Here is a 25,065-nt window from a genome sequence, read left to right as displayed (position 1 = left end):
AAAACTCTTAGCCTCGTGACCGAAAATTCCAGCCAAGGGGCCAACCAGTTGCCAGAAGAGAGCCGAGTCCTGCTCTGAGATAGCATCAGGCAGAGGGATGCTGCGGCGACTCTAATTACATCTCTTAATCTGGGATCTTACTTTATTTAATGACTAACTTGCTGAAGCCACGCTGCTCTTTGAGGTGTGAGCCTGGTGTGAGAATAGCTCATGTGCATCTCTCCCACCCAGCATCTCCCTCTCCGGCATCTGGGATCCTAGGGGGAAAAGCTTCTAAAGCAAACGTCTGCCTCCTTACCTGCCCTACCTGCCCCCAGCCCACCTGGCTCCAGACCTCCACCCTTCCACACCTCACCAAAGAGGAAAACGATTTTTTTTTCCTCCTAATTTCTCCAGCCGCAGAGTTAGCTAAGGAAAGAAGACCTGAAAATGTCCCTTTGAAAGCACGAATGTCGTGGAAAGGAAAGAAGGAAGAAGTGAGGACCCGGCAGAAACTCTGGCCGGTTGGCGAGGTGGGACGGTCTGCGCCGAGGGGCCATGAAAGATGTCACGGGAGGATGATCAGAAAGCCTGTCTCTTCGCAAAGAGGAGCCCGAACTCACTGAACCCACTGTCCTCAAAGCGCTTGCAGGAGTCGGACATTTATCAGGGCCAAAATGGACCTTGATGAATGGCTGGATAGAAGGTTATGGTGGGTTTGGCAGCCAAGGGAGGGTCGTTTCAGGACGTCTCTGAGTGTTTATGCTGATTTCCTTTTAAGATCTTGAAAGAGACGAAATTCAGAGTCTAGCAACAACTGCTTGTTGTCCACCCCATATACAGTCTCCTCTTCTTCCTTAGAAGTAGAATTCAAAGTTTAGCTGGGCACATGGCTCCCTAGAAGGAAGATAACTTTGCCCGGCCGCCCTTGCACTCAGCGCGGTAATGTGATAAAGTAAAGGTCAACATCATAGCAAAAGTCTTGTGTGAGATTTCGGGGTAGAGAACAGGCTCATGGGGAAGGGGTGCCTTCTCTGCTCTAACTCCATTCCTCCTTCTGGGTGCCTGGAATGCCTGCACTGCGGTTGGTGCTCAGCAGCCGTTTTGGCCCATGAGGTAGCCATGAGGGTGGAAGCCATCCATGGCATAGCAGAAATAGGAAAGGTCTGTGGTCTCTGATGACTTCGCGGAGCTTCCACATCAGCCACTGAGGTGGTTTATCCTCAAAACGTCCTTTAAGTGAATGCACAGTTGTATTTAAGTCACTGTTACATTGGATTTTCTGTTACGTGTGCTTGAATCTATCCTTATTGATAGAGGGACAAATGACTTAGGCTGATCAGGGTGAGGATCAAACCATCACTTCTTAATTTGTATTTTAAAACGTTCATGATCACGAACCAACTCTAACACCAAATGTCACGCACCGCCTGTCCCAGGACCCCCAGATTCCCTCCCAGTTCCAGGCTTCTCGCCACTTCCTCTTCCTGCCACGCTCCCTCCCATCTCCCGACCTTTGCCCTTTGGTAAGCCCTGCCTGAGCCAATCTCAATACATCTTCTCCACAAATTTCACCATCTATCATAATTCTTACTTTTGATTATCACCTCTATAGTCTTTCCCAAATATTGCGGGAGATGTCTTTATGGGATGTCCAATTAACATCGAATCCTGTTGCAACAGGCACTAGTTGGAGAAGTTTCCTCTACGTGTTTTAAGATATGAACTGCCCTGGAGGATGCTCTCCTAAGCGATCCTGGCTGGGCTGGACAAGCTAAAATTGCACAGAGCTTGCTGGTCTTTCTGAGATTCAGCCATTTATCTCGCATAAACATTCTTCCTATCACTGTAAGCCTTTAGTTACTATCCAGAGTTCTGAAAAAGTTGATTTTGACAGGTGTCTTTTTTTTGGGGTGGGGGGGGGGGGGTCAGTGTTGTCATTGCTTTTATGGAGAGGTGGATTTTGGGAAGTATTATCTCTACCATTCCAATATTGCTTCTAATAGAAGTATCAATAGGATATAAAGGGCTTACTATGTGTCAGACAGTTATTTAAGTATTTGCCATATGTAATGCTCCCATAACACACGGAGGAAGGGATTATTACATCCATTTTAGAAGTGAGGAAACTAAGGCATTACGTGACAAAGGGTTAAGGGACTTAATCTCACACAGGTGGGAATGGGGACAGGAGGCGACCCCAGGCCTCCTGCTATTGAGCCTACGGGGTTGGCCTCTTCCCTCCTCCTCTCTCCTCCATCTGCCTCCTGAGCCAGGAGGGGCCCAGGAACCAAGGCTGGCTCTTCCCCCAGGGGAATGTTTGCAGCTGGGAAGAACTGAACAGTACACTCCCCTCCAAGGGCGCATCCCTCACGGAGCTCAGCTGGGCCACATACACTAGAACGGCCGCCCTGACCTTCCCACAGGACATGTGGATCAAACAGAGGGTGAGGGCAAGGGAGGCAGGGTGCACGGGGCTGACAGATGGGCCTGTGAGTGGGCGACAGAGTTCCCTCCGTGCCTGGGACGCCGGCTCGTTTCCCTCCCCACCCTCACTCTCATCAGCTGCCAGCAAACCGCCCACTCCTGCATCTGCTGCCGCCTAGCAGCGCCGAGGGCCAGAGCTGTTGAGAGATTCTGGGAGTGTCTCGGTCTGAGCCAGAAAGGGCAAAGCTTAGGTGTCTAATTAAACTTGAATCTTTAAAGAGGTTTTACTGAGTCGCTGATCTACATGTGGGCACCTCGCCAACTCCATCTCTCACCGCTGTCTCACTGGCTCACACTGGCTGCCTTGTTGTTCCTAGAACACTGGACGGATAGATGGACGAATGAATGGACAGATCGACAGATGGAAGGATAGACTGATGGTACCACAGTATGCTGTTACTGGTCACGTGATTGAGTTTATCAGGCTCTTCCTTGTGAGTGGAGCCGAGAGGCATTGTGTAGACATTTAGCGCCAGAGCCAGGAAGAAGGGTCAGGTGACCACACAGCACTGTCAGCTGAGATTCCCTCAGAAGCAGCGGCAGGTGAGCCCGGGGAAAATCTGCCACAGAAACATGTACCTCGGAGTGGCTTAAGAAAAAAGGACATGGACACCCCCAGATTCCATGGGATTCGTCACTGCAGCATCAGGCTCGCTGCTGACCTCCAGGGTCCTCCATTTGCCCAGTGGGGTTCATGACAGGGGCCCTCTCCTACGCAGACACAGGAGGATGACCTACTGTGAGGATGGGGGGGTGTGGTCTCCGGGGCCAGGCTGTGGGAGGTTCCAGTCCCTGTTCTGTCCCTTAACAGCTGCGTGGCCTCATGCAGGATCTTCACCTCTCTGAGTCTCAAAGAGCACAGTGCTGACCACCTGGGGCTGCAAGGAGGATTTCACCATTGAATGATGGAAAGTTCTTCGCCCAGGGCTTGGCATGCGGTCAGCTCTCAGTAAATATTAGCTCTCATTATCAGCACTTAGAACAAGGACTGGCATTCAGCAGGCACTCAATAAATTCATTCTAGAATGAATTAGTTTAATGGATTTTCACAGGCCTGTGAGTCAAGTATGACCATTATTACCATTTTCTAGATAGGAAGTTGGGGCCTAGAGAGATGAAGGAGCTTGTCTTTCTACTGGGACGCAGGATCCCAGCATCCCACAGTCTGCCCAGCTCACTCAGGATGACAATCTCCTTTTCCACATCCAGTTCAAACTGGGTCAGAAACCAGCCTTTCCATAGTCAGGGCCTAGGGGCATTGCACATCAGCTTCTCTCCAACTCCTCTAAAAATACTCATCCTTTCAAAACTCCCCGGGCCTTTCTGGGGGGAGAAGATAGGCTTTATGCAGATGGCCCCAGGCTGGAAGGATTCTCAGAATAGCTGCCCATCCTGCCGGCCCCAGACCCCTCCGGCTCCTCACCATCTGGTCCCAACCAGGAAGCAGCACCCTCCCCAGCTGTAACTCTTCGCCTGGGCTGGAGAGAGTTATGGCTCCCAAGCGTCCGCTATATGGCCTCGTGGACATGGTTCTGCTGAGGCCTCTGGGCCCCATCCCTCCCTCCCTCTGCCTCATAGCTCCCAGAAGGCCATTTAGCTAATGTCCATTTTAATGGCCTCCAAGCTTCAATGACTAATTCTCTGATTTCTCATAAAATTGCCTGGAAGTCATCCCCAAGGACAGTGCTGAGGGAAGGGACAGAGGTCATGGGAAAGTACTTCAGATCCAAAACCCACATCTGCTGTCCCCCTCCCCAGCCACCCTTCAGCTGCCCCTCAACCTGCTGCCACAGGCTCTGACCGCTCACTGGTGTCAGGACCCACCTAGGGCCTTTGCCCCTGCTGGTTCCTCTGCTCAGTGGTCCCACAGCTGGCTCTTTCTCCCCCTTCAGGGCTCGGCTGGAATGTCACCTCTCTTAGTCTATTCATGCTGCTGTAACAAAGCATCATAGACCGGGTGGCTTATAAAGAACAGAAATCCATTTCTCACAGTTGTGGAGGCTGAGAAGTCCAAGATCAAGACACTAGCTCATTTTCTGGTTCATAGATGGCCATCTTTTTCCCTGTGTCTTTGTGTCCTTGTGAAGGGGTGAGGGATTTCTTTAGGGTCTCTTTAATAGGGACACTAATCCCATTCATGAGGGCCTAAGCCTCTCACGACCTGAGCCCCTCCCCAAGGGAATTAGCAAGTGTTACCTCCTAATACCATCACGTTGGGGGAACAGGTTTCAACATATGAATTTTGGGGGACAGAAATACTCAGTCCATAGCACCACGTCTCTGGGAGCCCCTCCTGAGGCACCCTGCTGAACACGGCCCCCGCGGTCACACAATCACATCGGCCCATCTCCAGAGACCCTCCCTGCTTGACATTTTCTTGTTTGTTTGATTTGTTTTTCAGTCCGAATGCCAGACCCGGGAGGGCAGGTCTCATTAGTCTTGCTCACTGTTGTACCAAACACCTGCACCTGAACTGCCTACCTGGCATGCGGCATGTGCCTGATGACCATTTGATGGGTGAGAGAACTGATTCGTTCACTAAGAATTAATTCACTAAGAATAGGCTCACCCAAGACAAGAACATTTAACAAGGGAATAATAACAACCAATACCTACTCCGTGCCAGGCACTCTCGACATATCTCATTTAATTTTCCAATGAGGCGATACTGTTATGTACTGATATGTCCATTTTATACCTGACTCCCGCATTTGTGCTTTGAACTCCCATGGGAAGAGCCACGCGGCTCCTTCATACGTGGGTTGAGAGTCACCCCGTAAGTTTGCTCTCATAAGCTCTGGCTGGAGCATGAGGGGCCTTGGAAGAGGGCAGGGGCCCAGGCCCAGCACACTCCCCTTCTCTTAGCACTGGCTTCCAGTCTGCCTTCCAACTGGCAACAAGATCGAGGCTTGCTCTGAGGAAGGTTCCACGGCTTAAAGTTAATAATTCTTTCAAAATAATGCTTCCCGTGGACCTGGTATTATGTTAAGCACTTTAGATATGCTCACTCATTCCACCACAAAAAGCTCACAGAGTCGGTGCTATTATCCCTGTTTGTCTCGATGAGGAAACTGAGACACAGAGCAGCTGACTACCTTGTCCAAGTCACATAGCCAGATAGTCTGGCTTCTGACCACTGCTCCAGACTGTCCCTTCTGTGAAACTGGAGGAAAAGGGAGGTAGAGACAGTGACAGGTTACAATGTGTCAGTTAAGACTTATTTGGTTGCCAATGGCAGGAAGCCATCCTTAATAGCTTTCAGCCGATAGGAAAAGCCGGGTGTTGTCTTACTTCAGGTATGGCTAGATCTAGAACCCCAATGGACTGGGTGTCTTTTACAGCTCAGTTCTGATTACTTTTGTGTTGGCTGCAGTCTCAGGCTCCATGGGGTGACAAAATGGGGGCCAGTAGCTCCAGAGCCATTATTAATTCCAGCTTTGAATCCAGCAGGAAGGAAAAAGTCTTTTTTCTAATCCTTCCAGGGAAAAGCTAAGAATTACTCCTTTTCGAATCTGATTGGATGGCTTTTAAGTTATGTACCCACCTATGAACCAATCGTGATGGCTAAAGAAATGATGCAGCTCTCTGATTGGCCAGTCCTAGGTATGATGTCAACCTTTGGGAAAGAGGGAATCTGCTTAACTTAAGGCAGAAAGAAAAGGGTGTGCAATAATGATTTATCTAGGATCTCATCTAATCCCCGCAACCAACATTGTTGATCAAATTGCGATCTCACCAATGGCCCGTGAAGAAACTAAAGCTCAGAGAAGGTAAATCACCTGCTCAAAGTCACACAGCCAATAGAAAGCAGAACCAGCATTCCTTATGTGGGGCTAATGCCACAGCACTGAGCATCCTGCATTCCTGCTGGCCTTCCAGGGAATTCCTTAGACCACCTGCCCCAGTTCTGGGAATATAGGGGTTGCCGAACCCACCCCAGATAGCACAGAAGCCTGCAAAGACAGAAGCCCACCTTCCTCCTTATTTTGATAATTGTACCGAGGACATAAATCCAGCAACGTGTGCTTGGTCAGCTGCCCCGTTTTTCTCCTAAGAAGCAAATTTATGGGGCACACATGCACATGGGTGATTATTTCCTGATAGCTTATAGTAACAAGGCTCCTTTATTTCCCTCCAATAAATCCAATTTATATGGACTGGCAAATCAAACAGTGAATTTCCTGGTATCGGGAGGCTGTGAATTATTCACAATGATTTAGGAAACTTGGGGAGATGAAGGTTTTGCATAATGCAGATAGGACTGGAAACATATGTGGTCAGACTCACTGTGGACACAATTAGAGCAATGAACACCAGGAGAAATTTATTTTCCCGGGACAGAGAAAGGTCTGCCTGGTATGCAAAAGAGCAGAGTTATTTGCAACACAGGAGCAGGGAACATGGTGAGCCAAGCACCCAACGACTTTGATTTGCAGCTTTGAAGAATTCAAGGATGAATAAAACATTGAATTAATTGCCAAAGAACTGTCACCAGCCTGTACTAGATCTAAGCACCTTAGAAAGCATAAAATAACCCCAGACTGGGCCTGCAGTGTCCCTGTTCCTGGCCCCTGAAATTGAGTTTGGTTTTCAATGCTTGGTTCTACCTAGAATTTTCTCCCATCAAGACGCTGTCTTGCTCAGTCCCACCTCGAGTCTCCTCCTCCAGAAAGCCCTCTCTGGTTGCCCCGCCCTGCAGGGAATAAAAGCTCCTTTGTCTGAACTCTGATGGCGATTGCCCCATGTCTTGAGTAAATATCCACTAAGCACTTGCTACATGCCAGCCACTTACTGTTCTAGGTGCTGGGGAAACAGAGGTGACCGAAACAGCGATTCCTGACAATAAGCAAAATACAGAAATTAATGCATTAGAAAATGGCAAGTTCTATGGAGAAAGCCAAGCAACGTGGGGCAGGAAGGATTGGAAATGCCAGGAAGTCGAATTTTTTGCGGATGTCTGCAGGGTGGTCAGAGATAGTGACATTTACACAGAGACCTGAAGGAGGTGAGGGTAGAGCCATGAGAAATATCTACGGGAAGAATTTCCCAGGCAGAGGGAAGAGCAAGAGCAAAGGCCCCGAGGCAGGAGGAGTCCTGAGTGTCTGAGACACAGCCGCGGCTGGCATGGCTGCAGTGACTTAGGGGGAAAGTGGAGAACCAGGAGCCCAGGCAAGGAGCAGGGCCAAGGTCACAGAAGGCCCAGTCGTTCACTTCCCCTTTCATTCATTCACTCAAAAAATATTTTTGAAGCCTTACTGTAGTCTAGGACTTATGTGACAAGCAGATTCTCTGTTCTGATGGGGCTCAAGTTCTGGTGGGAAAATAGAGAATAAGCAAATAAACGTAAATAAGGCAATTTCAGAGAGTGATAAGGAGACTTAACGTGACAAGGGAGAGAAGGTGGGCAAGGAAGTCCAATCACCCTCGGTCTCCAGGCCCACGGTCTTCGGGGAAATCTCTCTAGTGACTCTTGCTTCTCCCAAAGCCCGTTTAGCAGATGAGAAACGGAGGCCCCTGCAGGGCAGAGATCCTGGCTCCCGCTTTTTGGTCTCCGTCCATGGAGTGGGAATCTGGGGGAGCAGAATGAACTCCCTTCCCCTCGTCCAGCCAGCATGGGGCTGCGGGCAGCTTCTTAGATGAGCAGCACCCTGTGGCGTCTCCTGCCCGGGAGGCTGTGCCCAGACCCTGGCCCTGTGCTGGCCGCACCTGAGGAGTAGCCGGATTCTGGGAAGGGAGAATCCTCGGCCAGGCGGGGGGGCCCCCAGACACACTGCAGACACTGGGGGTGTGTGGCTTGAGGGCTCTCTGGGGCCACGAGGCCAGGCCTCCTCTCCTGGCCCCAGTGGGCAGTGGGGATGCAGTTCCCAGGCTCGGGGCGGCGGGCAGGGGCCTGGCTGTGGGGTGGAGGGCAGAGCAGGCGGTGTCTGGCTCTGCCACCCCAGCTCTGACCCCGGCCCCCGGGAGGCTCTCTGGGCAGCTGCTCTCCCGTCTGTGGGAGACGCCCTCACTGCCCACAGTCCACTGTCCACACAGCCATAAGGATCCCTGCTCAGGACCTCCCATGGCCCCACGGCACCTGGGGGGCCCAGCCCTGAGGGGACACACTAGTGACAGCGGCCTCTGAGCCAGGCCGTGCCGGGTACTCCCAGCACCGTCACAGTAATCCTCCAGCTACCTCTGAGTGGGGACTCTTGTCAGCCCCTTCTGACCGGGGAGTCCCCACAGTGTTTGTTGAATGAAGGAATGAATGAATGCAGGAGTGAACAGCGGGGCGACCACCCCCTTCTCCGCTGCCCCAGGCCTCGTGAGGGCGCAGAGGGCGCCGTGTGCCGGGCCGGGGCGGCAGGTGTCCTCCTAGGTCCACAGCAATGCCCTGCTCCGCCCTTCACCTCGGGGTCTGGGTGTCTCTTTAAAATTGAGGTCCCACTCACCAGGCCACTGGACAGTCCAGCCCACGGGGTGTTCCATCGCTGTGGCCTCAGAAGGAGGGGTGACGGGAGAAAACAGATGTGGGCTTTATGGGTGGAGGGTGGACAAGGCTCAGAAGGGCCGAGGCCCTGAGAGGAAGTGGCGCTGGCCAGAAGTTATTTGTCCAGGCACCTGGTGTGGACGTGGCCTCGAGTCCGCTCTGCCCAGCCAGGCCGGCTTGAGGGACATCTGTCTGGCCATCTCCCCCATTTCCATGTGAAAGGCAGAGGGACCTGACACAGGGTCTGGGGACCGCCATCTGCTCCTGGGAGGGCTTTGTGCTGAGAGCCACGTGTCCCAGGACAGGGGTGGGGGGCAGGCCGGGGCGGACGGGCAAGGAGGCGAAGGAGACCAACAGAAGGCGCTGAGGGGCCGGGCCGTCCTGGGCTGCTGTCACTGTCAGGCCCGCCCTCCACGGCGGTTCCGGGCTCGGCCCAGCTCAGACGGGCCCCTCCCCGCCAGGGCCGGGCGGCCCCTGTGCAGCAGGCGCTCAGCCTCTCTCAGTTGCAGCCACGGAGCCGGCATCTGAACCCGCTCCCTCTGCTCCATGGTCTGCCCGCCAGGCCACCCTGGCTCAGTCACGCGGTGGCCAGTGTCGGGGATGGTCCTCAGGCTGCACCTGCTCAGGGGCCAGGAGCCTCCCCACTTCGAGGGTCCCTTCAGCACTGGCCATCCTGGGCCTGCATACCTGGACAGTCCAGCCAGAGGCGGCCCAGGACGAGAGTGCAAGGAGGGGCTCTCCTGGGAAGGGCCGGGAGGGGACAGGTGAACTGTCCTCCACAGCAATGGTGATGCTGCAGTCCTGGGTGTCCAGGAAGGGGCAGTCTGTGGCCGTTTCTTCCAGCAGGGCCTCTGTGCACCGGGGGGTGGGGGGATGGACCGTGGCTGGGTGCAGGGGCCCTGAGGCAGGGGCCCTGCCGCCTCACTGCAGACACCTCTCTGCAGCCTGAACCTCGGAGTGATTCCTTTCCCTCGTTTCAGCAGAGACTTGGCGTGGCCCCTTCCGAGCAGGTTCCGGGGCTGGGGCGGAGGCGGCTGTCGGGAAGAGTAAGTGTCTGAACAGCTGCCTGCATCCAGCAGGACCAGCGGGAGCACCGGCGGGGGTTTGTCTGGTGACTGGGCAGGAGGGCGTCCTGGACACATGCTCACTCCCTTCAGAGGTGACGAAGGAGGGACCATTTACGCTGGGCCCCAGCAGGCAGCCCGCACTGATTCGGATGCACCGGGAACAGGAACTGGAGGCAAACGCCAGGCCGGCCATTCCTGCGGAGCCGGCTGCACCTCACCCCGCTCCACGCCCGCCTGAGCCCACTCGGAGAGAACTGGAGAGAACGCACAGACATTCTGTTTGTAATTATAAAGTAATTTAATTATCCGCTGAAAACGAGGTTCCAGAATTAATATTGAAATGAATTCTAGCGGTGCCGTACAGCGCCTCTTCTCCCCACTGTTAGAAGGCTGGGGGGAGGGGGGAGGCTCCGGGAGGAAGCGTGAGGTTCCTTCCTGGGCAGCTGCCACCGCAGCCCCAGAGCTCGGGGAAGATGCCACCCAGGACACCCCCAGGCCCAGAGCACCCCCGGGGGCGGGCGAGGCCAGGAGGAGCTGAGCTCCAGCCAGGCTGCAGGACTCGCCGCCCGCTCTGCCACGCGGCAGCTGTGTGGCTGCAGGCCAGGTACCAACCCCTCTGAGCCTCACTTCCTCAAGTGGACGGTAACGGTCTCTCCCTCATGAGGCTGTTGGGAGGGTTCCACAGCCTCCTCGAGGCCTGGGCTCTCATGCGCCCTCTGAGTGAGGCCGTTCCTGGCCGCCCCACGAAACAGTCCCCGCCAGCCCCTTGCCACATCCTGTCCCTCCCCACCCGCCCCCTCCGTGGCTCTCGCCATCACGGAACACGCCGTGCGTTCTACTCTCTCGCGCTCTTTGTCTGGCTTCCACCACGGAATTTTAAGCCCTTGAATAAAGAGATTTTTTGGGTCTACTTTGCTCATTGCTTTACTCCTAGAACCCATGATAGTTCCTGACACCTAGTAGGTGCTCAGTAAAGGCTTGCTTGGGTGGATTACTAAGTGAATGAATGGCTCGGTGAATGAATGAATGAGTGAGTGGGGTGTAGAGCTCTGGGGGTGACTGCGCATAGTAGGCTCCACGGGCGTGGTAGCCAGTGCTGCCCATCAGCATCCTGCTGCCCGTCTCCATTCTTTTTCTTCCATTTGTTTATGCAACACTTACCTGTTGGCCTACTCAGTGCCAGGTGCCATTTCTAGGCACTGTGTGAACACAGCAGTGGGGGACGGGGGGAAACCTTAAATTCCTGCCATCTTGGAGTTTTCATTTTGGTGACAGCAGGCAGACGTTGAACAAGTAAATGATTAACTGTAAAATGTGTTAGATTGGGATAAATTTTAGGGGGAAAAAACTATTGGGGGAGGGGAACGGGGGGAGTAACGGAGAGTAACGGGGGTGCTATGTCAGCAAAGGGATTTGGAGGAGCCAGGTGGATATGGGGGTGTACGGGGGGCTAAGACATAGTGTGGGCTAAGACTCAGGTGGCACCCACCACCTGGAGAGTCAGAGGGGTGGCCGGCGCCGGTGTGGCAGAAATGACAAAAGTTGCAGTTCCTGCACACTCGAGTGGAGAACTGAGAAGTGGCCTCGTCTCTTCCCTCCACATGTCCTGTCGTCGGCACCAGCTGGTCTCCATCCTCTCTTGGCAGGGCTGTTCCTGCGGATAAATACCTAGGGCTGCTTGTCGTGGGAGGGGAGGGGGCTGCAGCCCTGCTCTGGCCTCCGCCTTCCTCAGGAAAGTGGTTAATTGTTGCATCTCAGGGTCACAGGCAAGTCAGGGGCGCTTGAGAAGGAAACTGAATGCTCCATCTGCCAGCCACATGAGATCGAATCCCCAAGGAGAGGCCTGCATCCCAGCACGCCCGTCAGATGAGAAACGCTTGCCCACATTTCCTCCCTCCTCCCCAGGCCCTGCCCTTGGACATCACCGCTCCTGGGCAGTCCCCACTGCTCACATCCTCTGGGACCCTGGATTCTCCTTGGGGCTGTTTCCTAACCAAGGGCTTGGCATGGAACACGTCGCAGACAGGGCCATGTTATGTCACAATACACCATGAAGTAAAGCTACAGCTTGAAACCTCTGTAAATATTTTAAAATAATGAAATTACACTCCAAGTCTTATAAAACATTCATTGTATCAAAAGCCCCTGTACAGTAAAACTATATATATATACACATTAAAAAGATAACTGTCTAGAACCATAAATATGACAAAATTAATGTATTGGCTGGAACAGACATTAAACCTTTTATTCACACAGATAAATGCTTGTTTTTCTAGCGTGTAGGAGGCTCTTTTGAAATAATTTATAGGGCCCAAGACTGTGACAAAAGCTGATCTGAAGCCCGGGCTTCGGGGTAAATCAGGGCGTACCTGGATCCAGTCCAGGCTTGATCTAGAGGTCTGTGCGACCTTGGGAGAAATGTCAGACCCTAGCTCTTCAAGTTCCTCATATGTGGAATGCAAATAATAACAAGACCCTTCCTCCTGGGTTCAATGAAATCACACCTGAGAACAGGTGAGAGCTCATTACAGCAGAAGGCTTCTCACTAACTTGACCACACAGGGCCCCCTCCAGGGGCTGACCTGGACGCCCCAGGCACTGCTGAACTCCCAGGGGAGATGCCTTGGTAGCTCGTTATAAACAGCCAAAACAATACAAAAAAACTCTACACACATATAAAGGGCTTATTGATTATACAACAGCCACTAATGTAATAACAGATACATAACTCGGATTAAAAAATGCAACTCTCTCTGACCCATAAATGTGACCTACAACTTGCCCATGAGCTAGAGCAGACTACACATTTCTTTAATGCTCATCTGTTGGGCCCCTAAGACTTTCGAACAAGGTCCTCGTAGACGTGTCAGTTACCCCCAGTTTGATCTGCTTTTCTGGACTTCGGACTTCACCCCATACACACACACTCCCTGAGGAGGTGCCTTCCATCTGCTCAAGACTCAAGGACATTCATCCCTTCATCGGATATTTATGGAGCACCCACTTTGTGCCAAACGAGGTTCTCAGCTCTAGGGCTGAGAAGATGTACATAGACGTACGCACATACACACATATATGTGTGTGTGTGCATGTGTGCGCGTGTGTGTGCGTGTGTGCACGCGCGCGCGTGTGTGTGTGTGTGGAGAGAGAGAGAGAGAAGAGAGAGAGAGAGAACAGATAGATGATAGATAGATAGATAGATAAAAATCATGGCTTTCTGGGAACTCATAGTCTAATCAGGTGAGATAAAGACAAGGGGAAAAAAGAAAGGATGGAGGCTTGGGAGGGAGGGAGAAGAAAGGAAAACAAACTCCGGAGCACTGAAGGTCTGCTCTGTGCTGGGCTAAACGCACGGTCTCCTTGGAAGTCGCCAGCGGTCTGTTAGGTGCAGGTGCTGCTGTTTACATTTTACAGAGCTGGAAACTGAAGCCCAGGGAGGTTAAAGACCTCTAGCTTGGAAGTGACGGAGGCATGACTTGAACCCAGGTTCGTCTGGATTCAAAACCTCTCACAGGTCTGGAATGAGATGATGAATTCCAGAGTGAATGAACGAGTGAATGCACGGCCAAGCACACAGATACACCCCGCCAGGTCCCTGCAAATGGGAATCCCAAGAGGGCTTTTCAGAACCCCAAGAGAGTCTAGGCTTTCTCTACTTCCCTTTACCTGCCTTTTAATTCCCAAGAATTATTCAGGATCAAGGTCAAGACACCCCCTCTCTCCTCTTCTCCCAACCTGCTTCCTAAGGCAAGTTGCTGGGACTACTATGTAGCCCCCTGGCCACTCCGCCTGATTCTGCCCTCACGCCCTATGGTCCAATCTCCACTCGCAACCAGAGGAATCCTGCGAAGACGGGAGTCAAGCCATGCCTTCCCTGCTCTGAGCCCTCCATGGCTCCCACCTCACTCAGAACAAAAGCCAACGTCCCGACGAGGGTCCATAAGACCCACATGGCCTGTGTGGCCTCTGCCTCTCAGGCCCCAGCTTCTAGCCATCTCCCCTCCGGCCCCTGCTCCAGGCACGCAGCCTCTGACACAGACACACTTCCCCTCTGAGACGTTTGTCCTTGCTCTTCCTTCTGCCAGGGAAGTTCTGCCCCAGCGTCCTCCTGCTCCCTCCATCAGCTCCCTCAGGCCTCTGGTTAAATGTCTCCTCCTCCTGGAAGCCCACCCTGACCACCTATTTTCTCACTGCAGCCTGACCCCCTTTCCGTCCTTCACTTTTCTCCATAGCACTTGTAACCATCCGATATATATACATATGTCCATTGCTGTTTGTCTCCCCTTCAAATCGAATGTCAGCTCAAGAGGGCAGGGTTTTTTTGTTTTTTGTTTTTTTTTCCCAGTCCCTGCTTGAAAAACTTTTCATATCGATTAAAACAAAAAGCAAACATTGAAATCAAAAGACGCCTCAGCACATTCTGGATGCCAGGCGTGGTGACTACCTGTGCTCTCTCTGCCCGTCAGCCGGGCCCGGATCAGGGGCCCAGAGCGGTCTTCGCGTTGCCTGGTTTCTGTGAGCACTGGCTCTTGGCACGATGCACATGTACATGGTCTGTGAGAACCTCGCTGGAGTAAACCGAGCCCTCAGTTAGGAACCGGAATTTCCTGAAGACGACGGATCCCTCCTTCATCTCACATGGTCCCCACCGTGCCAAGGACGGCGCCGGGAAGGCAGGGAGCGTTTGTCCGCTCACCTCTGTGTCCTCGGCACCTAGAACCCCAGTGGCTGGAATAAAGTGGGCGCTCCCTAAATGTTTACGTTTGCGTCCTTGTGAGAGGGATAAACAGCAGCCGAGGAGAGTGACTTTAGCTGGGGTGGGAGGCGTCGCACTCAAACTGAAATGCGAATGATGAGAAAGAACCCCCCGGCAGAAGACGTGGGGGGAGGCGGCAGGTGCAAAGGGCCTGGGGCAGGAATGAAGTTGGTGACTTGGAGGAACAGCGGGGAAGTGAGCGTGGCTGCAGTGGACGGAGCTGGAGCAGAGAAGGCAGACGGGTCAGCAGGGGCCTGACCACGCAGAGCCTGGAGCTAGGACGGAGAGTTTGGGGTGGATCCTAAGAGCAGTGAGGAGCCACTGAAGGTTTCAGAGCAGAGGACATGATCTGATGAATATTTTTAATAGCTTGTTCTGACTGCAGGGCCTGGGCACGGACTGAGGGAGGCCGGAGTGGATGCCGGACACCAGGGAGGAGGTTGCTGTGATTATCCGGGAGGGCCGTGACGGATGGTGGGGCTCGGCAAGGGAGGCCCGTGCAGGGGTTCGGACACTCTTCGGAGATAGGCTCGGCATTCCAGTGCGGTGATGTGGAGTCGCATTCAGGTTTGGGAACAAAGCCCCTGCTAACAGTGAGGTGTGGCTGTGTCTGGGACTTCTCTCGTTTCCTGGATACACTCACGTGGGAATCTCGTGGGAAAGGGAGGTGACCGGATCGGTCCAAAATGCCATCATAATACAACCGTAGTGGCCCTCGAGCCCCACAGTGCCCCAGATGTTCCCGGAGGGGTCTCTGGCCCAGGCTTTCCCGCTGGGCTTCCTTCCCCAGAGGACGGCCTCTGCTGGAGTCAGCACACAGCTGTAAAACTCATATTTGCTTTGCTAATTGATATAAATGACTTGCCTTTCACAGCCCAGCATCCGTGCTCAACACATCCACATTAATTGGGTTGGAGGAGGAAAATTAAGTGCTTCAATTTGCCATTTTTCAGCATGAAAAATGGGAAAGGAGAAAATTACCCGGCTGAAAGAGAGGAGCAGTGAGAACTGGAAGTCCTGGGGCGGGCAGGGGGCAGAGGCTGCCTGGCCGAGGCTCTGGACTCCTGCGTGCAGGAAGCAAGGGAGAGGTGGGTAGTGGTGAGGTCAGAGCTGCCGGCCCCTCCAGCGTCCTTTATATGCACGGAGTGTTTAAAAACAACAAAGTGCTTTTCAAAGGCAGCTCTCATCCAGTGTTGGCGGCTGCCTGCCCCGTAGGGGACCCCTGCCTGACCCCTGGGTCAGATGAGAACCTAAAGTTGCCGAATGGGAAACCAGCTCTGAGAGATGTAAGCAGAAAGGGAATGTGCAGGCTTGTACACCACGACTGAGGCGGGCCCCGGGGAGGGCCAGATCCGGGGGCTGTGGTCAGTGTCTCCCAGTCTCGCAGTGCTGCCCTGTTCCTGGGGCCAGATGTCACCTGCCTGCACAGCAACCTTGAGGGAAGACCTTCTCTTCCTGGTTGTACCTGTGGATTCTCAGGATTCACCTGATTGGACCAACTGGGTCACATGTTCATCCCTGACCCAAACCCTGGGGACAAGGTGGTGAGGCTGATGGCCAGGGCTACCTGCCAAGGTGCCTTGATGTCAGTTAGAAAAGGTGCTTCTTCCTCTTAGGAGAAGCAGCCCCGTGCCATGACACATGCTTGCCGGGTAGGAATTTCAGCCCCTTGTGTAGACACGACCTGCTGTGTGTACCCAGTGGTCCGGATATGCAGGTTGCCAGGCCTGGAGCTGGGTGTGGGGTCCACCTCACTCACAGCAAGTGAACCGAGAGTGGAGGACAAAGGTCCCCCAGCAGATGATCGGGACGTTATGCCCTGAAGGGAGAATTCATTCATCCTCTTAACGTATTTTTATAAAATGCCCACTGTGTGCCAGGCACTGTGCTAGGCACTGGAGACGCACCCATGAAGAAAGTGGCAAAATTCCTCCTGAAGCTGATATCCCAGCAAGGGAGACGGACGACAAGGGAATCAATCGACGAATCATGCAACGTCAGATGACGATAGTGCTGTGGAGAGAAATAAAGCAGAACAGGAGGACTGGGCATGCAAGGTCGTTTCCTCAAACAAACGAGGCGACATCCGAGTAAAAATGAGAAGATGTGAATTCCCCAAAAGGAAGAGAATTCCCCAAAACAAAAACAAACAAACAAAACACGCAAAGGCCCTGGGGCCGAAGATGAGTTGGCCTCCTGCAAATAAAGAGTTTGGTCTTTACTCTTACGTCATCGAAAAGCCACTGGAGGGTTCTGAGCAGAGAAGGGGCGTGATCTGACCTGGGTTCTAACGGGGCCACTCAGATTGCTGTTTGTCGTGAGGGGTTGCGGAAGCCGGGAGGCCAGAGGAGGCGGCGGCAAGGGTCCAGGGGAGAGAAGGCGGTGCTTTGGACTTGGGTGGTGGCCAAGGTGGTGATGAGAAGCAGCTGGATCCTGCGTGGAATCTGGAAGCAGCGTTTAAAGATTCACGTCCTGAGTGAGCGCGAGAGCAAGTGCCCTCTGTGGGTGGCGAACTAACTCAACACGGAATCAACAAACACGGAGCTCCTTTTGTTTAAATGTAATGCAGGTGCTGCGCACCTGTCTCCTCCCTCCTGCTTCTCAGGTCCCACCCTCTTGGGGGGCGGGGGGGCTGAGTCCACAATGGGAAATCAAAGCTGGTCGGGGATGGACATACAGAGACAGAGATCATGGATGTCCATGTGGTCCCTCATCCCAGGGCGGGAGAGCGAGTCTGAGAGGTGGGAGGTGCCTCAGCCAAGGTCACGAGCTCCAACTGGCCAGAGAAGGGTTTTCAGGCCAGGGCATCGCATGCAGCACCCGTAATGGTCACAGAAGGCGTGGGGTCACGGGCGGAGGCCTCTCTCTGGAACTGCACCCCTGTGTCCAGTGGAAAGCTCTTATGTGCACCCCGAAAAAGCAACCCGAGAAATCTGAGCAGCCCCGGAAGCCTTCTCCCCACCCCTGCATTTCCCCAGGGGCTGCCAACACCCCGGCACTGCTCCTTCCCCCCGCGTGGAAAGCACACATGAGCAGCAGCTAATGCAGACGCGTTGGTCAGACCGCTTCCCTCCTCCTGCTGCAGGACCCGCAGTGACTGGCGCAGCAGGAGGAGCGCTCCGGGGCCTGCAGGAGCGTGGGGAGGAGGGAGGGAGCTGGAGGGAGGCTGAGGGCAGGACGACAGGACGCTGGCCTCTCTCTCTCAGAGCTCTGCGGGGGGCCCCCTGATGCCCTCATCACACCTGGGTGCAAATCCACACTTCAGCCCCAAATGTGCTTGTGAGCCTGCCCGAGCACACGCCCACAGGGACACGTGTGCGCACATGCCCACGAGCAGGCGAAGAGCCCTCCTAGAGCACACGGGTATGCGGGGGCAGAACGTAGATGTCGCGTGATCGCCGTGTGTGCACAGGGATGACACGAGGCGCCTAATGGGGAGACGCTTTGTCTGTTGGCTGGGTCCCATTCCCTGTGGCATTTACCCTTCCAGACCAGCACGACCTCCAAGGCTGGTGAAATGCCACCAGTTAGATGTTCACCAAGGCCCGCCTGACCCCAGCCTTCCCGGGAAGAGACGTTGAATTCTCCTTCAGTCTCTGATGCTTGGGTCTACTCCCCACCCCCACGCCTACCAAGGCCTGGAGTCTCCCGTACACTCCCTCCCTGCCTCTGTCTCCTCCTCAACCACCTTCTCAGCCAAGAGCAAAGAACCCAACAGCTCCGAAGAGGTCGGCCTGAGGCACACGGGACTCTGGAGTCTTCCCGTCTCACACTAATTTTCATGATAATGATGATAATAAAATAGCTGCCATTTATGAGCAGTTCCCGCACGGTGGGCGTGTTCCAACTACCTTAAAACACAGGGTCTCACTCAAGTCCCCACAAAGCTCCAGTCAGTGGTGATCGCAGTTAATGCTACTGCCTGCCGTTTATAGATGAGGAAACCGAGGCACTGGTTGGTCAGCGAGCGACCCAGGTGGTGGCGATGGAGGCAGGATCTGAACTTAGGCACGTTGACTCCAGGGTGAAACGATCTTCGAATTCTGGTGCGAGAACACGTGCTCAAGAACAGCTGAGAACACCACGGCGGGAGAGGAACAGGGGTCCCTGTGGGCGGGTCCTCGTCCCTCCTGGGTCCAGAGCTGCTGTGAGCAAGTCCATCAGTCCTGGCTGAGGACTAACCGAACTGAACTGAGCAGGACAGAACGGCGGCCCCGGAATAAAACCCCACGAGAGATGAGAAGCTTCTCGCTGCCGGGCACGGGGCTAGGCACTGGGCTGTACGGGACAGAATCCTCTCCCTGGAGCGGTGCTGGGTGCTGAGAACAACACATCCCAGGCAGAGCTGAATGGTTTTCGTCCTGGATTAGTTCCCCCAGTTCTAGCACTTGCGGAAGGCTGTTCTACTTCTCTGTGTCTGTCACTCCGTTTTTAAAGATGAAAATGCCAATAAATAGCATCTGGCTCATGCAGCTATTCTATAGAAGATTAAATAATGTATCGATTATGCCGGGTACACACCAGTAAGAAAGACTCAAGAAAAGAATCGCCATTATTATGATTGCTATCGTTGCTATTATTGTAAATGAACGAGGAAGCTCTAACTACTCAGGGAACAATTGGAGTATTTACTGCTTCCCCTGTGCTCTTTATGAAATGTGTGGGGTGGGGGCCGCCTCTCGCGGCATCGTAGAGATTTTCCCGGCCTGCTTTGCAGGCGTCAACCCATTTTGCAGACAGGAGAATGGAAGTCAGGAGGCTGGGGCATGGGCGTCTAGAGGCAGAGGCAGGGATGAGGGAGGTGAGGAATGACTCCAGTGCACACGCCAGCAGCCCGGGGGAGACAGGAAAGGGAATGAGAAGAAACCTCAGTGCGCCGCGTCTGGCAGGGCCTCCAGCCCGGCTGATTCTCGGCTCGTGGGCTCCCTGGGGGAACTTGAAATTGCACTCGTCTCCCTGGTGTTTCCTTGAGAAGCAGTGAGTGTTGTCTTGGGGACAGGGCCAGTCCTTTAAGCAGCTTCAATCACCATTGTTCACCTGGCTGGACCCGGGGTGGTAATAATTCATTGGGTTAGAAACCCACGGGTCCCCCGTGGCACTTACTACGAGTCACCTGTGCTGAGTCTCAGCCTTCTCAGGAAGACGAAACGAACGACAGGACTTTGAGCGAGCGGCTCTGGATCCCCCACCGGCCACCAGCTCTGCATCTTGAGATCGGCTCGGGCCTCCCTGAAAAGTCTCGTCTCGTTCTGTCCCCACTGTGTCCCGCTGGCTCGATCCTCACGCCCATCCACCCGGCTCCCTGGGGCCCTGCCATGATGGGTTGTTTTGTCACGCTCGTGTTTGAGAAGTGGCCGATAGATATAAGGGTACAAAGAGCAAGAACGAGGGCACACATATCGACGAACCCGGAGGGGACAATTATTAACATTTTATCCTATTTGCGCCTTTGGTTCTTTTTAAAATAAAGACAGTGCAAATTAAAGATACAATTAAACTTTCTTTTATCTCCTATAGAGTCCCATTCCCTTACTTTATAGACCATAATTGCGAATTTACAGCGTGCCTGTCTAATTAAAAAATATTTTTAGTAGGCTTTACTTTTTAGAGTGGTTTTAAACTCACAGCAAAATCGAGGGGAAAGAACGAGATTTTCTATGTACATCCCACCCTGCCTCCACGCATATGCACAGCTTCCCCGTCTCCGACTTCCCCCACCAGAGTGGGACATTTGTTACAACCGATGAACCTACGTGGACACATCGTTGTTGCCCAAAGTCCACAGTTTACATTAAGGCTCACACTCTTGGTGTTGCAGATGCTGTGGGTTGGGACAGCGTCTCATGGCGCACGTCCACCATTACAGTGTCATACAGAGTAGTTTTGCTACTTTAAAAAACCTTCGTGCTCTGCCTATTTATCCCGCTCGCCCCTTTAGACAGGTGATTTTAATTAAATGCTGTCGATAATGTTTTCCGCTGGGCACCATCTTAGCTCTCAACTTGTCCTTCGCGTCTTGGCGAAGGCCCTTCTCTCCCAGTATCCTGGACACTTGCCATCTCCTATAACAAAGACACCGGCAGGCGAAGCAGGTTCAGGGTAGAAAGTATCGGGGCTCAGTTTGGGACACACTGTGTCTAGGATGCCTGTAGACTTCTAAGTGGGTTGTCCAGTAGCAGCCGGAGACCCACATCGGGAGACTCAGAGAGAGAATAGTTTCGCGGGGTACGGAACCAACACGTTTTTAATGCCCTGTTTCCCAGGCAGTCACCCGGTGGAAGAGGCAAGGACTTGTTACTATTTAATCCTCACTCTTTCCAGAAGCCTCGCTGAAGCCCAGCGAGAGTGCTTCCCTCCCCTCCCCAGCCCGCCACTGACGTTTACTCTTCTGCTCTCTGTCATGCTAACTGCACAGCTTGTTTGCGAGATGTGCTAATAAACCCGCCATGTCATTACATTAGCGGGTTTCCAGTTGAGAATCTCCCCTCTTCCTCTGGGGGCGGCAAGCACCCAAACCGTAGCCCCGTAATCAGGCTGTTAGCACAGCTAATTACGTTCTTCTAACGAGATGGTGAGAAGCTTCCTAAGGCTTCCCCAGACTCGAAATTGTTGACTTGGATTCTAGAAGGGTCACTCTGACAGGCTGGTCTAGATGCCCTAGGAGACTTTTAGGACCAACCAGGTTCCCCATTCCCCTCATTCGACAGAAGGGGAGGCTGAGGTCCAGAGAGAGGCTGACTGTTCCCATTTTGCAGATGAGAAGTAAAATGATGATGTGCCCAAGTCGGCTCGAGACTGGGAACTGGGGTCCAGGCCTCCCATCTTCCACACCAGGACTCCATCCCAGGGGCCAGCTCATCTCTTCCCTGCCAGGAAGAAAGACCTTTCTTCCCAACATGGAGGGTCGAACAGGGACAGGATGCTGTGTGACCACTGGCACTTAGACAAGGAGGGACTTGCTTTTTACCTCTGTCCATAGAATCCTGCCCACCCTCCCACCCTTACCAAGACCTCCTCCAGGAAGCCCACCAGCTTCCAGGCCTTTCCAAGGATGCCATGGTCTGTACCTCTCAGGTTAACTCTTACCTTCCTACTGCCTGTTCTCCTTGGCCAACACTCTCTGCATGTGATTCAGTGGGGCTGGTCACATATTCCTGGTGCCTGGGGCTGACAGGCATTCAGAACTGGCCGTTCTGTGTGTTCGACCTCCAGCCATGGTGATGATCAGACACAGGCATATACCCAAGCTAGTCCAATGCAAATGGACTAGGGATGTCAGCTGGAATGAAAGGGAAGGAGAGGCACTTTTTTCTCTGGGGTTCTCCGGCTCTGTGACAGTGATGACGCCCATGGGAAGCCTGCTTGGGAAACCAGCCCAGATAAGAGTACAACTGGCCATGACATGTTGGGTTAAAAGTGAGAGAAATCCATTCAAACTAGCTTAATAGAAAAAAGAGAGAGAGAGAGAGAGAGAGAGAGAGAGAGAGAGAGAGAGAGAGAGAGAGAATTTATATTAGCTCAATAAATCTCAGCTAAATCCTGGCACTCAGAGAATTTTGTCAGAACTCTCTCCTCAACTCTCAGCTCACCTTGCCTGTGTCAGCTTCAAGCCATCCCAGCCACTCCAGCCAAATGAGAACATCTTTTTCACCACTGATGCCAAAGCCCTGGGACTGATTCCATCTGGACCAACCTGGGTCACATGGACAACCCTAAACCAATCACTGTCGTCAAGGGAATAGGATGCTCTGATTGGTCAGATCTTGATCATGTGATAACCAGGGCCCCCAGTGACTGTTCTACCTCCTGCTCCCATGATTCACTGAGAACAAGTAGGTTGCTTAGCAACCAGCTCCTGTTTTTTTCCTCCACCCAAGAATGGGAAAGCCACACCAAGGTCCTGAATGTTGAATTATAGGGATCCTTGGTACTTGGATTTCAGCTGGCAGAGGCTTTTTGGAAGAGAGGACAGCAAGATGACCTGACAGTAACACTTACTCACTAAGAGACCTTGAACAAATGACTCCATGTCTGTCCCTTTTATGTAAAATGGAGATGCCTCAGAGGGTTGTATGAAGATCAAATAAAGTAATTTGTGATGGGGACTTGAAAGAATGACTCCCCCATAGTTGGGCTCAGTATAGAGAGCCAACTATTAACTGGTATGAGAAGATGCCCTTTATAACGTCCGGTCAGATGCCCTTTCCCCTGCCCTCCCTTCCATCCCCCGCTCCCCTTCTCTATCTCCCAGGTAAAAGGAGGGAGCAGATTTCTAATATGGACATCTCCTCACTAAAACTCCTGAATGCCTCCCTCATGGCCTTCAAGGTCAAGTCCAGGCTCCTTATGCTGGTCTATAAGGTCCTACAGGATCCAGCCCCTGCCCACTTCAGCCACATGAAGCCTTTTTCATTTCCAAATACACCAAGCCTTTCCAGCCGCTGGGCCCTTGCCCCTTCCTGTTCCCCTGCCTGGAATGCTCTCCCCCAGATATCCCTGTAAGTGACATCCTAAGTTCACAGAGCTCTCTTCTCAAATGCCGCCTTCCCTGAGCATCTGATCTAACATAAACCACCTCCCCTGATTCCCTTTTTGTCCCCATCAGCCTCTTACACATTTCTTTGTGTCATTTCTCATTATCTGAAATGGTCTTGCTCTCGTACTGTGTTTTTCTTGCCTGTAAGGGGTGTCTCGGGGTTGAGGGGCATCATCCAAGGTAAATCAGGACGAAAAAAAGCCAAGTCTTAGAGCCTGGACTGGGGTCCTTCTTCCTACGTGACTAAAGGATACTTTAGAAAGGAAAGCTGTGCTGGACCCTAGCGAGCCAGCTCTGGGGTCCTCAGACACCAGAACCAACCCCTGCTTGCTGGTCGTCATGGAGGCCGCACCCTCTCTCCTGCACTTTAGTGGCGAAAAGGACAAAAGCAGGCTGCCCATCAGACCTATCAGACCCTTCTCCCAGAAAGCAGGGCGGCCGCCACCTGGTAAATAATTCACCTGCAGTCAGCGGCCCTGAGAGCTGCGTTGGCAAAAACCAAACGGCCTGCAGAACTGTTTTTTATTTTTAATCTGCTCAAAACCAGGGTCTCAAAAGCACTTACTTTTTCCATCCTACTAATTTCGGAGGCAATTAGCTGTTGGGTGTTCTTGCCCGCCAGCTCCTTCTCTGCATGTCTGCTTATTTGGAGCACTCGCTCCTGCCCAAATTTGCCAGCTGTGAAGAGCTTTGTTAATCTGCTCTTAAACTATAATTTTTAACAAGCCTCTTAAATGATAGAGGCATCTGTGCATAAGTAGCACATGGTAAGCCTCCCCTTGGGACACTAACCTGATTTATTATAAATGCTGTTACTACCCGGCTTTATATATTAACATCTTTAACACGGAAATATGTGATCTGATACCCCAGAGCCCAGCTCTGATGCAGATGGGCGGCTCGGATGGGAGTTGAGAACCTGGAAGACATCAGCCCTAAGGGCGAAAGAAGCCAGTTTTAAGTATTTTAAGTGAAGCCATGCCCGCCAACCCAAACTTGTTTCCAACATCAGCCTGGGGGCATGTGGAGCAGAACAGACCCAATTTATTTCCATGACCAAACCTTCCCTGCACTCTGGGCCAGGGGTGAGGTCACCCTGACACCTCTCTGTGGCTCTAGTGGGCTGGAGAGGGCCCCCTCCAACTACAATGATGAAACTTAAACTCTAGCGCCCAAACCACCCATTCTGCCAGAAACCTGGAGCTTCCCAAGCGTCGCACATTCGCACAACCCAACGATTGTTCTGGGCCATCTCAGGGCGCCTCCTGGACTACTATTTAATAGTCTTCATCAAATAAACTCACTCTTTAACATTTAACCCCAAACCAAGCAGTGTCATTTATGAAATCATAGTTCTGATGTGCAAGTTATACATGTGTTCCTTTAAGACATTAAAGAAAAAATAGTGGGGTAAATAACACTGACATACCGTGTTCGCCTGGTGTTACCAGCAGTGCATTTGAAGAGCGTTGAATCGAATATATAGACCAAAGTTCAGGGCAAAGAGTGTCGACTGGGACTTAGAGAGTGTCTGGTACTTTGAAGGTTGGAAGACAAAGGCTCAGTTTTCCCGACTTAGGTCCAGGAGACCAGCATCAGTGCGCAGCAGATGCACACAGCACCCCCTTCAGACCAAATTCCTGCAGTGCCTCCCATGCTGAGAAGGCACAGGAGTGAAGTTCTGCCTGGAAACAAAACACCTACCGGAGAATTCAGTCTGGAAACGCCCCTGGTAGCCCCCACGGGCCCATCCTAAATGCAGCCTCGT

Source organism: Rousettus aegyptiacus, unplaced genomic scaffold, assembly GCF_014176215.1.
Source record: "Rousettus aegyptiacus isolate mRouAeg1 unplaced genomic scaffold, mRouAeg1.p scaffold_m13_p_12, whole genome shotgun sequence".
Lineage (NCBI taxonomy): Eukaryota > Metazoa > Chordata > Mammalia > Chiroptera > Pteropodidae > Rousettus > Rousettus aegyptiacus.
The sequence above is the reverse complement of the archived record's forward strand: the minus strand, read 5'-3'. Positions refer to the sequence as shown.